This window comes from Anomaloglossus baeobatrachus, chromosome 5, assembly GCF_048569485.1.
Source record: "Anomaloglossus baeobatrachus isolate aAnoBae1 chromosome 5, aAnoBae1.hap1, whole genome shotgun sequence".
NCBI lineage: Eukaryota > Metazoa > Chordata > Amphibia > Anura > Aromobatidae > Anomaloglossus > Anomaloglossus baeobatrachus.
In genome coordinates, this window is record NC_134357.1 from 99,666,290 (window position 1) to 99,679,923 (window position 13,634).

A 13,634-nucleotide genomic window follows, 5' to 3' on the forward strand; every position below is an offset into this window, starting at 1 on the left:
TACCTGCGTTCGCTCCACTAGTGTGCGAGGACACGAACCACTAGATATGGCACCTGCCTAGGTCCGCTCTTCTAGTGGTGCAAAAGAGACGGACAGCAGCGTAAGCCGCACAAAGCTCCTACCTGCGTTCACTCCACTAGTGTGCGAGGACACGAACCACTAGATATGGCACCTGCCTAGGTCCGCTCTTCTAGTGGTGCAAAAGAGACGGACAGCAGCATAAGCCGCACAAAGCTCATACCTCTGTTCGCTCCCCTAGTGTGTGAGGATACGAACAACTGCCAGACGCAGTATAAGGAACGTTACCCTAGCGGCAACGTCCACCTACGAGTAGAATCACAAGGCCCAGCCAGACCATGTGCCTCAGGCACCTGCCTATGTCCGCTCCCCTAAGAGGTAAGGATACGGACTGCAGCCGAAGCTGTAAGGTATAAGAACGCTACCCTGCCGGTAGCGCTCACCTAACATAGACAGAGAGATGCCTAGAGGGACGTGCACAGGGCGTCTACCCTCATGCATGAACCAAGAGGACTGAGAGCTGGGCGGCGTGCGTCAGGGTCTTATATAGACTCTGTGCCTCATCCAAGATGGAGGACACCAGAGCCAATCCGCTGCCAGAATGACAGCAATGACCTCACGCTGGCCTATCACCGAACAAAGCGTCACAAGCACATGACTAGCGACCAATCGGCATAGAAGGTGTCAGAGACATGTGACCACGTGTCACAAGCACATGACCAGTGGCCAATCAGCTTAGAAGGTGTCAGAGACATGTGACCTTGTGTCAGCGATGATGTCACCCGCACATGTGCAATGGATCCAAGATAGGACTTAGTCTCCAGCGCTTGCACATGTGCAGTAGCAAGAAATCCGGACATAGTCTCCAGAGCCACAGCAACCGTAACAGTACCTCCCCCTCAAGGGCCCCCCTCCCGGCGACACAGGTAATCGGCAACTAAGTCGGGAGCATGGACAGCCTCCTCAGGCTCCCAAGAGCGATGTTCTGGGCCATAGCCCTCCCAATCTATCAAGAAAAACCTGCACCCTCTAACCATCTTAGAACCAACTATGGCTCATACCTCATAGCTAGAGCGAGAGGAATCAGAGGCAGGAGAGTGCACTTCACGAGCGTGAGGTAAAATAGCCGGCTTTAGCAGTGAAACATGGAATTTGTCATGGATCCTAAGATGGACGGGTAACTTCAATTGGTAGACTACAGGATTTACCTGTCGAAGAACCTCATAAGGACCCAGGAAGCGAGGAGCAAATTTGACAGAGCTTACTCTAAGTTTCACGTGTTTTGCAGAGAGCCACACAAAATCCCCTGGAGAAAAGACAGGAGCCGGGCGACGAAACCGATCGGACACAGACTTCATACGGTCCTAAGCTGCTTGGATCGACTCTTGAGTCCGATGCCAAACCTCTCTGGCATTAGTTGCCCAGTCGGCCACAAGAGGAGAAGGTGCAGCACCGGTACCCTAGGGTGTTGCCTATTATTGAGTACGAATGGTGTCTGCCCAGTGGCCTCAGCCAGCGAATTGTTAAGGGCAAATTCTGCCCAGGGTAGGAGGGAGGACCAGTTATCGTGGTTCTCAGCAACAAAGTGTCGAAGGTATATAATCATGGATTGATTGGTACGCTCAACCAAACCATTGGTCTCCGGATGGTATGCCGAAGAGAGATTCAACTCAATTTGCAGAAGGCTACAAAGCTCTCGCCAGAAACGGGAAGCAAATTGCGGGCCTCTATCACAAATGACACGATCTGGCATCCCGTGAAGCCTAAAGATATGCTTGAGGAATAGTTTGGCTAGTACCCTGGAAGACGGGATTCTCGATAACGGTACGAGATGAACCATCCGGGAGAAATGGTCCGTAATGACCCACACAAATCTATGTCCCTGTGAACACGGAAGATCACCCACAAAGTCCATGCCTACCACATCCCATGGTCTAACTGGCACTGGTAAAGGATGCAAGAGCCCAGCTGGTCTCTGCCGTAATGGACGGTTGCGAGCACACGAGTAGCAGGAACTGACATATCTCTTTCCCATAGATCCCAGAACAGATGAATAGAGTTTTTATTGCATACTGTCTCTTTTCTCTAACACCACAGCCCCTAAAAAAAGATGCCAACATATAGCACATATGTACCCTCCCTACCAGTGGAAAGAACCTGTTGGGCATGTAATCACCCCTATCCCGGAGACTATGCCTGTTTTGAACGCACTGCCCTGAGGCGAACAGTATGTAAATTGCCACCAAATTTCTGTAACAATAAAAATATACAATGGCCCTTATGATGATTCCCTGTTTAACAATCAACATAGTCAATTACCGGATGTATACTGGCTTTGTGGAGAAATGAAAATAACATCCCGATTACAAGTACCCTGGACCGGACAATGTACCCTAGTAAAAGTACTCATACCATTCCACATATTTGATTTGCCTGAATGGAACAAGGCCATTCAGGAACGCCAGCCCCTAAACAGACAGAAAAAGAAATTAGAAATAAAAGGATCCTTTGACCCACATGTTTATGTAGATTCAATTGGTGCTCCTCGAGGAGTGCCAGATGAATTTAAAGCCAGAAATCAAGTAGCAGCCGGTTTTGAATCAATCATCCCCATAATAACGGTAAACAAAAATGGTAGATTGGATAAACTACCTGTATTACAACCAACAACGCTTCATAAATTACACCAGAGATGCCCTAAAAGGAATTGTTGAACAACTAGGACCCACCTCAGTTTTGGCCTTTCAAAATAGGATGTCCCTCGACATGATACTGGCAGAAAAAATGGGGGGGTCTTTAAAATGATAGGATCTAACTGCTGTACTTTCATACCCAATAATACTGTCCTCGATGGAAGCATAACTAAAGCCCTAAAAGGCCTCACTGATTTGTCTGAGGAACTGGCCAAAAGCTCAGGTACACAACAATGGGACACTTGGTTTGGTTGATGGAGAGGGTGGCAAGATGCGCTTATTAAATTAGGAATAATTATTATCTGTGTCTTGAGTCTTGACAGTATTGGCATTGACCATGTGCTGTGTAGCTCCATGCATCAAGAAGATGGTATCTAAATCTATGGATGAGATGATGACCATGCATGCCACTTTTGATGATGTTCCACTGCCGCCTGAGGAATATGAGGCTCTGCGTGCAACCAACCCCGATGAATATGAACTGATGAGAGGACTACCACCACCTCCTCCTACTCCTCCCCCTTCTCCTTGGATACTGTGTGCCAGTGTGGAACGTAGCCAAGAGGACACTTAAGGTACAGGAACTGATTTCTTTCTGCCATCCTGTGTTTTCTCTCCCCCTTTGATCATTTGCTGAATGAGTCTATTTGGTCTGTCCTTTTGGGAGATGATATACAGAGTGTCTTGCCAAGTCCTGGGATGAGGGTATGGGGATTTTAGATCAGGATCTGTTAGGAGATAGGGATACGCTGGAGGCTCGGCCCTGACCACCATTAGGTCTACCGTCGGGATGAAGGAGAGCACAGGGTCCCTAGTCATAGGGTCAGCTTAGGAACCCCTGCATAATCTATACTCCAACACACACTAGAACATACTGGGACAGATGGATGGACTTGATGGAAAATGGGAAAAGGATTTTTGGCTATCTTCAAAAGGGGGGACTGTTATGGATGGCATTTAATACATATTGAATATAACCAAAAATGCTGGACTAATTTAAAATGGCGCTTGATTTCATCTAACACAAAGGGACTTTCCCTTGATCATAAGACATACTTTTTTAACACATGCTGAGTTAGCTTAATATAACATTATGAAATGCATACATATATATTACTCTACGTAAGCTCTTGTTGCCACTTAACCAATAGGATTATAGTAGGGACCCCTGGCCCTCAGCCAAGGGGCTTCTTATATTATTCCATGTACTTCCTCAATAAATCAGAATTCTGCATCGATCATGACTGGCTGTCTTTGATTTGTGTAGACATATATATCTCATGCGATAAAGGTCTTTAATTACTAATTTGGAGTGCAGGTGTTAAAGAGATAGATGCGTATCATATGAATGGCGTCAACCTAAATTTAAAACCATATCATGACATACAATCTGTCATTCCATATTAGCACCTTCCTATGGTATATTAGGAATAAAAGGCCTATCTATGTCTATTTGTATTGACCTCGTACTTTTGTATGGCTTGAGTATATTATTAGGAGGTTTTCCCTGTTTATTCCAATTTTAAATCGATTTTTAATTATCTAAATAAACATATTAATTTTTAAATATTAATCGTGGCATACGTGTATTCATATTCTGTGAATAGAATCACAGTTAGCGTGTATAGATCAAGTCTTCTGAAGAGATATACTAAATTATTATTTTTGACAGATGTATTAAACAACTACTATTCAAAAAGTCAGCATTAGACAGGATTCATAAGAAACAATGTGCTCAGTCAGTTACTGAATGGTGTAGCTATAAGGATGTGAGAGCAATAGTTTTCTATTAACCCTACTTCCTTCAATTTTTTATCATAAGTTGATTTCGGGTTGGATGATCCCCATTCATGAGAATATTTGTATCGTAGTTTATTCAGTGTCTTTGTGTACGAGCTACAAATTTAATACTGAATACCTTCTTGATCGTGTATTTGCCTTAGCGAATATTTTTCTCCAGGTTGTTTTTTCAGCTGTATTTGTTCTTATAGTCTAGTACTCCAGTCTGGGCACTTTCATCCTACCGCTTTTAACATTTCCTACTGAGACTGTTTTGCCCATGGATGAATGTAGCTTTTTATTATGGAATATAAGCGTAATAACATGTATTATTCCCTTCAGCACATTTCTTCCACTGCATCATATAGACTTGTAAAAAAAAATAGTGGGCCCTTCCTCCTAGCGCCGTGTAAGGTGGATCCCCATGGCTTAAAGCTACTTGGGGACCCCAGTTCGTCTTGAGTGAAACTCCCGTCTCGTTTGCAGGTGCCACGGTTCCGCAATGGGGCCTGTCGCAGATCAAGGCCCCGGATCCTATATGGCACTGTGCTTCAGCTACTATGTTGGCCAGGAAGACGTACAATCTCCCCGTACCAGCAGATTCTGGAAAACCAGTTTGAGGAATGATCTTCCCTACGGTCCTGTAACCTGAGTGGTGCCGATCCCGAGGGAGCAATGAAGCTCTCCCCTTGGCAACCGTATGAACTCCTGTGTCCCACCAGTGCCAACAGTGAGACCGTCTGCTCCTTTCCTCTCCTGCTGGAAAACTCTCTAACTGTTGTGTTGGCTCCTAACTCCCCCTGGTGGCTGCTCCTTCCCCGGGTCCCTGTCACTAGTGGGTGGCTGCCACCCATGTTTGGAGACTGCCTTATGACCCTACCCCACCCCGGTCCCCAGTGGGGAGGGCAACCTGGTTGTGTGTTTGAGTTGTGTAAGTGGTGACCTTCTCTGGATCCAGGTTGAGCACCGCATCTTAAGTGAGATGCAGTACCCTGTGGCAACCAAAGCCTCAGAGGCGCCACACAATGGGCTTCAAGAAAATGGACATGGAGACGGTGCGTGCGCAGATTGACACAATGGAATTTTAAAAAAATGACCACGGATCCTATCTGTGCATGCTCCGCCTCTGCGGCCATTTTCTTGAAGTCTATCTCGCCAATTGTGGGCAATTCATTGGAGCCCGAGTCAGATCAATGCCATCCGCCGCCAACAACCCGTTCTTTGACCCTCCTGAGTCGCTCCACTGCAGTGACACTCCCACAGCCTGCCGGCAAATCAATGGTGGCCACCACGACACCCCCGCAGCATGTAGTATCACTGACCCTCCTGAGCCATAACACCCCCTCCTCTGAGCCCATAGCCTTACTGACCCTGCCTCCTCTGACCTTCCTGAGCCACTCCACCACTGCCGCTCCCCCCGGTGAGATATTATAAGACACACTAGGATTATAAGACGGACCCTCATTTTAAGATTAAAAATTATTTTTTCCTATTTTCTTCCTCTAAATTTGGGTGCGTCTTATAATCCAATGAGTTCTAAAACAAAAAATATGGTATATCTTATAGGGTGGTTTTTACATTTATTGCTACATATTTTTAAATAATAATTTTATTTTTTTATTTTTAACAGATGTTTTTGAGGTTCTACACAAAAGACTATATGGAAAATTACCTAAAATACAAGGTAATCTTTCAACATGCTACACTTTGCAAAACATGTGATGTCATGAAACACATCAATGGTAGTAATGAGAGTGCACTAAAATGCTCACTCAAGTGTTCAATACTCGAATTGAGCAAATCTGAATGCTCAGGTGCTCATCTCGAGTAAAAAGTATAATGGAAGTCAATGAGAAACTCGAGCATTTTTCCTGCAGTTCTTCCCAGGAGGTTTGGAAGGGCAGTAAAATCACTGAAATGGATGGAAAAATTGTTCCAATGGAATGGGAACAGAATGAGGAAGATGCTTGGACAATGCTAGAGTATTGCTTTACTTTTACGCACTGACAATAAAAATACCAATCCAAAGGTAACACAGATTTTACAGGAATCATTTTTCCTGTATTATGAATTGGATATAACGCAAATCTAAAAATAGAGAAAAATTGTGTCCTCCATCCCTTAGGCTATGTTCACACTTAGTGTTTTTACTCATTTTTGCTCTTTGCTTTCAATGGTAAAAAAAAACCACTGCAAAACCACTAAAATAATTGACATTCTCCTTCTTTCAAAAATGCAGCAGTTTTTCATTTCAGTCAGGAAAAAATGGAATCGTGGATGAGAGTTCTCAATTTTTTCCCATTTGCAAGGCGTGGGACTGGAGACTGGTGAAGCCTATGCACTAAGTGCTAGGCCTAACAAAAATTGAAAGTAGGGATTATAATTCACCCTGGAATGCAAGTAGATGATGGCCTCAAAAAACATTTATTCCCCTTTTTGAAGGAATGGAATTTCTGGACTGGTGAAGCGTATGCAGTATGTACAACAGTTTCCAAAAAATAGAAGGAGGTACTCCAATACATTCTGGAACACACGTAGAGTAGGGCCTCAGAAAACATTTACATTTAGAAGGAGTGGGACTTCTGTCTCCAACAACAAGGAGTCCCAAATTCGAGGCCACTACTGAGGGTACAAATGCACAAAAAGTACCTTCAGGGCTCTGACTCCGGCAAGGGTTTCCTAACATTTTTTTTTATCTCCTTGGAGACCTTTATCAATGACAATTCATAACCATGTGGAGGAAGCTTTTCCAACCCATCCTGGGGAAAGAACATGAAAAGTCCTTTGTCCATTTATTCACACAAGAGCTGCTTTTGGGGCTTTCTGCCATTGTATGAATGTTACCTTGTTCTATTTTTTACATGGAGTTGAGGCAGATTTGAGGCTGGCAGGCCGCAGCCATTGCTCCCTCCTTGCTTACGTTGATTCCGTGGGTTTTTAGTGCCACCAGTGGCATAATAACGAATAGGCATATCTGCCTGTCAACTGAAATTGCTGACATGTTAATGGTTCTCAAACTGATCAAGGCCTGGATTGACCCCCAAATTCTCAACCCCAGTGGATAACATTAGTGGAACATAAAGCCAATTCAAATGTCCTTTTTTTTCTGGTGTATTTCCATGCACCCCTTCCCACCCCAAAAAGAGTATACGAGTCATGTTTTTTTTTTTTATTTTTGTCCTCCTCCTTTTCCTCCTACAACATATCAACAGGGTTATCATGCTGCTCTTGCTCCCAATTTTTATTAAGGCGTCATCAGGTGGCTCTTATTCATAATTTTACTCGCCACAGACTTCAGCCAAACCAGAGTCTCGCAAACCACATTCACAACTTCATCCATGTTTTCATTGATTTTGAGGGTTTTTAGTGACGCCAGGGACATAATAACTCATAGGTTCTTCCTTCTGTTAACTGAAAATGCTGTCAGGCGGACTGTTCTCAAAATGAACCAGGCATGGATTGGACCTGACTTCTCAACCACTGCGGATGACATTATCGGAACATCTTTTTTTCAGGTGTATTAAATGTACTCCTTCAAACAAAAAAAAAGGTATATGGTTCATGGATTTTTTTTTTCTTGTCCTCCTGCTCCTCCGCCATATCAACAAAGTCAACATGTGGTGCTCACTAATAATTTTTAGAGGGCCATAATGCAGCCCTCACTTACAATTTTAGAGTGCCATCAGGCGGCCCTGGTAAGTTTTAAAGGGCAACCCCTCACTGAATTTTGAGATGGTCATCAGGGGCAGTGGGGTGGCCATAGGGAGAAAGCTGGCAACTGGTCCTGAGAGCATCATACAGGTTGCAAGGTCCAAGACCAAGGGTTGGGAGCTTGCTCTACACTATATGCAGATAAAACTGATATTATTATAATATAGAATAGATTTGATTTGAATTACTCCTGAAAAGTACTTTTGGGTTAGGGTAGCAGCAGTACAGTTTGTAAGGCTAGAATTACTGCCTACATGCCTCTAATACACAATCCCTTCTCCAGCAGCTTGCCGTACACTAGATGCAGAAAAGAGCAGTATTATTAGAGAATATAATGATTTGAATTAATCTTGAAAAGGACTTTTGGGTTAACGCAGCAGCAGCAAGGTCTGTAAGGCTAGAATCTCTTGCCTACATAATGCATCTAATACACTATTCCTTCTCCAGCAGCTTGTGCTACATGAAATGCAGAAAAGAGCAGTATTATGATTGAATAGAATAGATTTTTTTTACATAGCAGCAGCAAGGTCTGTAAGGGTAGAATCCATGCTTACATGCCTCTAATACACTATCCCTTCTTCAGCAGTTTGCCCTACACTAAAGGTAACGGCACACATAACGAGATCGCTAGTGAGATCGCTGCTGAGTCACGGTTTCTGTGACGCAGTAGCGATCCCGTTAGTGATTTCGTTATGTGTGACATCTACCAGCGATCAGGCCCCTGCTGTGAGATCGCTAGTCGTTGCAGAATGGTCCAGGCCATTTTCTTTAAAGGCGATGTCCTGCTGGGCAGGACACATCGCTGTGTTTGACACTGTGTGACAGGGTCACAGTGACTGCTGAGATCGTTATACAGGTCGCTACCGCGACCTGTATTGTTCCTGCATCGTTGGTAAGGTCTGACTGGGGGACATCTCACCAGTGACCTCCCAGCGACTTACCAGTGATCCCTATCAGGTCACATAGTTTTCGGGATCGCTGGTAAGTCGTTGTGTGTGACTGGGCCTTTACTGCAGTTAAAAGTGGTATTATCATAGAATATATTTGAATTATCCCTGAAAAGAACATTTCAGTTAACATAGCAACCTCAAAGTCTATAAGGCTAGATTACATACCTACATGCTCCTAATACACTATCCTTTCTCCAGCAGCTTGCCCTACACTAAATACAAATAAAAACTGTATTATTATTAAATAGAATAGATTCTTATGCAGCAGCAGAAGCAGCAAGGTTTGTAAGGTTAGAATCACTGCCTACATGCCTCAAATACTCAAATACTCTATCCCTTTTCAAGAAGATAATTCTATACTAATTGCAGACTAAAAACAGTATTACTAGAGAATAGGATCTATTGAAATTAGCCCTGAAAACGACTGTTGGTTGTACATAGCAGCAGCAAGTCCTTTAAAGCTTTAATTCCTGCTTACATACCTCTAATCCATTACTCCTACTCCGGAAGCTAACACTACACTAATTGCAGACTTAAGGGTGCTTTACACGCTGCGACATCGCTAGTGATTGCTAGCGATGTCGCGAGCGATAGCACCCGCCCCCGTCATTGGTGCGATATGTTGCGATCGCTGCCGTAGTGAACATTATCCCTACGGCAGCGTCACATGCACATACCTTGTCAGCGACGTCGCTGTGACCACCGAACAATCCCTCCTTCAAGGGGGAGGTGCGTTCGGTGTCATAGCAACGTCACTGTGGGGTCACTAAGTGGCCGGCCAATAGAAGCGGAGGGGCAGAGATGAGTGGGACATAACATCCCGTCCACCTCTTTCATTCCGCATTGCCGGTGGCCACAGGTAAGGAGATGTTCGTCGTTCCTGCAGTGTCACACATAGCGATGTGTGATGCCGCAGGAACGACGAACAACATCGTACCTGTGGCAGCAGTGATATTAAGGAAAGGAGCGACGTGTCAATGATCACCATTTTTGAACAATTTTGCGATTGTTGATCGTCGCTCCTTGGTGTCACACGCTGTGATGTCGGTACCGGCGCCGGATGTGCGTCACTAACGACGTGACCCCGACAATATATCGGTAGCGATGTCACCGCGTGTAAAGCACCCTTAAGAATGCTATTAGTATAGAACAGAATCTATTTTTTTAGTTAGCTCTATTTATTTAATACTTTGTGCAAAAGTCTTTGTTGGTATTGAGAGCTTCAAAACTCTTGCTGTATGGGGAAACAAGTTGCATGCATTGCTCAGGTATCATTTTGGTCCATTCTTTCACACACTCTTCAAATCCTGAAGTTTTGTTGCCTCCTTCTATAACTCTAAGGGGTACTTTGCACACTACGACATCGCAAGCCCCTCCCCCGCCCCCGTCGCAGCAGCGATATCTTATGATTGTTGCCGTAGCGAACATTATCGCTACGGCAGCTTCACATGCACTTACCTGCCCTGCGACGTCACTCTGGCTGGCGAACCGCCTCCTTACTAAGGGGGCGGGTCGTGCGGCATCACAGCGACGTCACACGGCAGGCGGCCAGTAGAAGTGGAGGGGTGGAGATGAGCGGGACGTAAACATCCCGCTCACCTCCGTCCTTCCGCATAGCCGGCGTGAGCTGCTGTGATGCAGGTAAGCTGATGTTCCTCGCTCCTGCGGCTTCTCACACAGTGATGCTTGCTACCGCAGGGGAACGAGGAACAACATCGTACCGTCGCTGCAGCTACATTATAGAAATGTCGGACACTACACCGATGATATGATTATGACGCTTTTGCGCTCGTTAATCGTATCATAAAGGATTTATACACTACGATATCGACAGCGACGTCGGATGTGCGTCACTTTCGATTTGACCCCACCGACATCGCACCTGCGATATCGTAGTGTGCAAAGTACCCCTAAGCTTTAGTTCCTTCCATATAATTTCTATCAGTTATAAGATATCACATTGTATTCAACAAATGTAGATCCCAAAATCTCCATGAACTTTGCTTCACCTGCTCACATATGATCAAAAGTAAAACTATTAGAAAAACATGCTTATACTAATGGCCTGAACAAGACCCTGGAGATGTCTTTTGCCGTCTGTTTTCCCTATACCATCAATTTGACCTAACTCCTTTTTGTGGTCATAAGCTTAACTTAGGACATATTGCCAAGTGTCATATCCTTCAGCATTTTAGAATGGTTGCTCAATCAGCTTTGTTAAAGTCATGCTTGAATTTTACAATGCAATTTCTTTAACACATCTGATAGACAGAATGACATTGCTTATAGGAACAATATACTCATAATTACTAGTGATGAGCGAGCATGCTTGTAACTACTCGGTACTCGCACGAGTATCGCTGTACTCGGGCTGCTCGGCGGGGACCGAGTAATCTCGCGATACTCGTGCTGTACTCGTGGTCTTCATTTCTGCATGTTGGCGCTCTTTTGAGAGCCAGCCCTCATGCAGGGATTGGCTGGCAGACCACTGCAATGCCACAGCCCTGTTAGTTGTGGAATTGCAGTGATTGGCCGGCCTGCACAGCGTGACCGAGCCTTTATATCGGCCGGCGCGCTGTGCTCTGCTCACAGCTATCCAGACAGTCAGTGCAGGGAGAGTGTCGCTGATTCAGGGAAAGCTTTGCGGCCCTTTATAGTTAGTTCCGGAGCAGGGCTGCAAACAGTGTGACCAGAAGTCCTTCTCAGGACTATTCTAGTTGTATACAGGCAGGCAGGGTATAGCCAGGTCGGAGTACAGTAGCAGAGTCCTTCTCAGGACTATTGTTGCTATATACAGGCAGGGTATAGCCAGGTCGGAATACAGGCTAGTGACCAGAAGAGTCCTTGTCAGGACTATTGTAGCAGTATACAGGCAGGCAGGCAGGGTAGTGGTGACCGTATACCAGCCTTCATCATATCTGGGGCTGGTGTACACAGTGTAAAACAGTCCAGATAGTGTCAGACTTCTCAGTAATTGTCGCTCCTAAAAACCAGTTAGGTTCTTATTGCGTCCGTGCTTGCATTTAAAAACAGCACGTGTGTGGCAGTCAGTGGCAGCGTACAGGTGAGCGATTTGCACAAACTATTATATAACGCACAAGTCTAGTGTATAATACACGTCAGTCAGCAGTGTCTGATAGTGTCAGACTTCTCAGTAATTGTCGCTCCTAAAAACCAGTTAGGTTCTTATTGCGTCCGTGGTTGCATTTAAAAACAGCACGTGTGTGGCAGTCGGTGGCAGGGTACAGGTGCGTGTTTTGCACAAACTATTATATAACGCACAAGTCTAGTGTATAATAATACACGTCAGTCAGCAGTGTCTGATAGTGTCAGACTTCTCAGTAATTGTCGCTCCTAAAAACCAGTTAGGTTCTTATTGCGTCCGTGCTTGCATTTAAAAACAGCACGTGTGTGGCAGTCAGTGGCAGCGTACAGGTGAGCGATTTGCACAAACTATTATATAACGCACAAGTCTAGTGTATAATACACGTCAGTCAGCAGTGTCTGATAGTGTCAGACTTCTCAGTAATTGTCGCTCCTAAAAACCAGTTAGGTTCTTATTGCGTCCGTGGTTGCATTTAAAAACAGCACGTGTGTGGCAGTCGGTGGCAGGGTACAGGTGCGTGTTTTGCACAAACTATTATATAACGCACAAGTCTAGTGTATAATAATACACGTCAGTCAGCAGTGTCTGATAGTGTCAGACTTCTCAGTAATTGTCGCTCCTAAAAACCAGTTAGGTTCTTATTGCGTCCGTGCTTGCATTTAAAAACAGCACGTGTGTGGCAGTCAGTGGCAGCGTACAGGTGCGCGTTTTGCACAAACTATTATATAACGCACAAGTCTAGTGTATAATACACGTCAGTCAGCAGTGTCTGATAGTGTCAGACTTCTCAGTAATTGTCGCTCCTAAAAACCAGTTGGGTTCTTATTGCGTCCGTGGTTGCATTTAAAAACAGCACGTGTGTGGCAGTCGGTGGCAGGGTACAGGTGCGCGTTTTGCACAAACTATTATATAACGCACAAGTCTAGTGTATAATAATACACGTCAGTCAGCAGTGTCTGATAGTGTCAGACTTCTCAGTAATTGTCGCTCCTAAAAACCAGTTAGGTTCTTATTGCGTCCGTGCTTGCATTTAAAAACAGCACGTGTGTGGCAGTCAGTGGCAGCGTACAGGTGCGCGTTTTGCACAAACTATTATATAACGCACAAGTCTAGTGTATAATACACGTCAGTCAGCAGTGTCTGATAGTGTCAGACTTCTCAGTAATTGTCGCTCCTAAAAACCAGTTAGGTTCTTATTGCGTCCGTGGTTGCATTTAAAAACAGCACGTGTGTGGCAGTCGGTGGCAGGGTACAGGTGCGCGTTTTGCACAAACTATTATATAACGCACAAGTCTAGTGTATAATAATACACGTCAGTCAGCAGTGTCTGATAGTGTCAGACTTCTCAGTAATTGTCGCTCCTAAAAACCAGTTAGG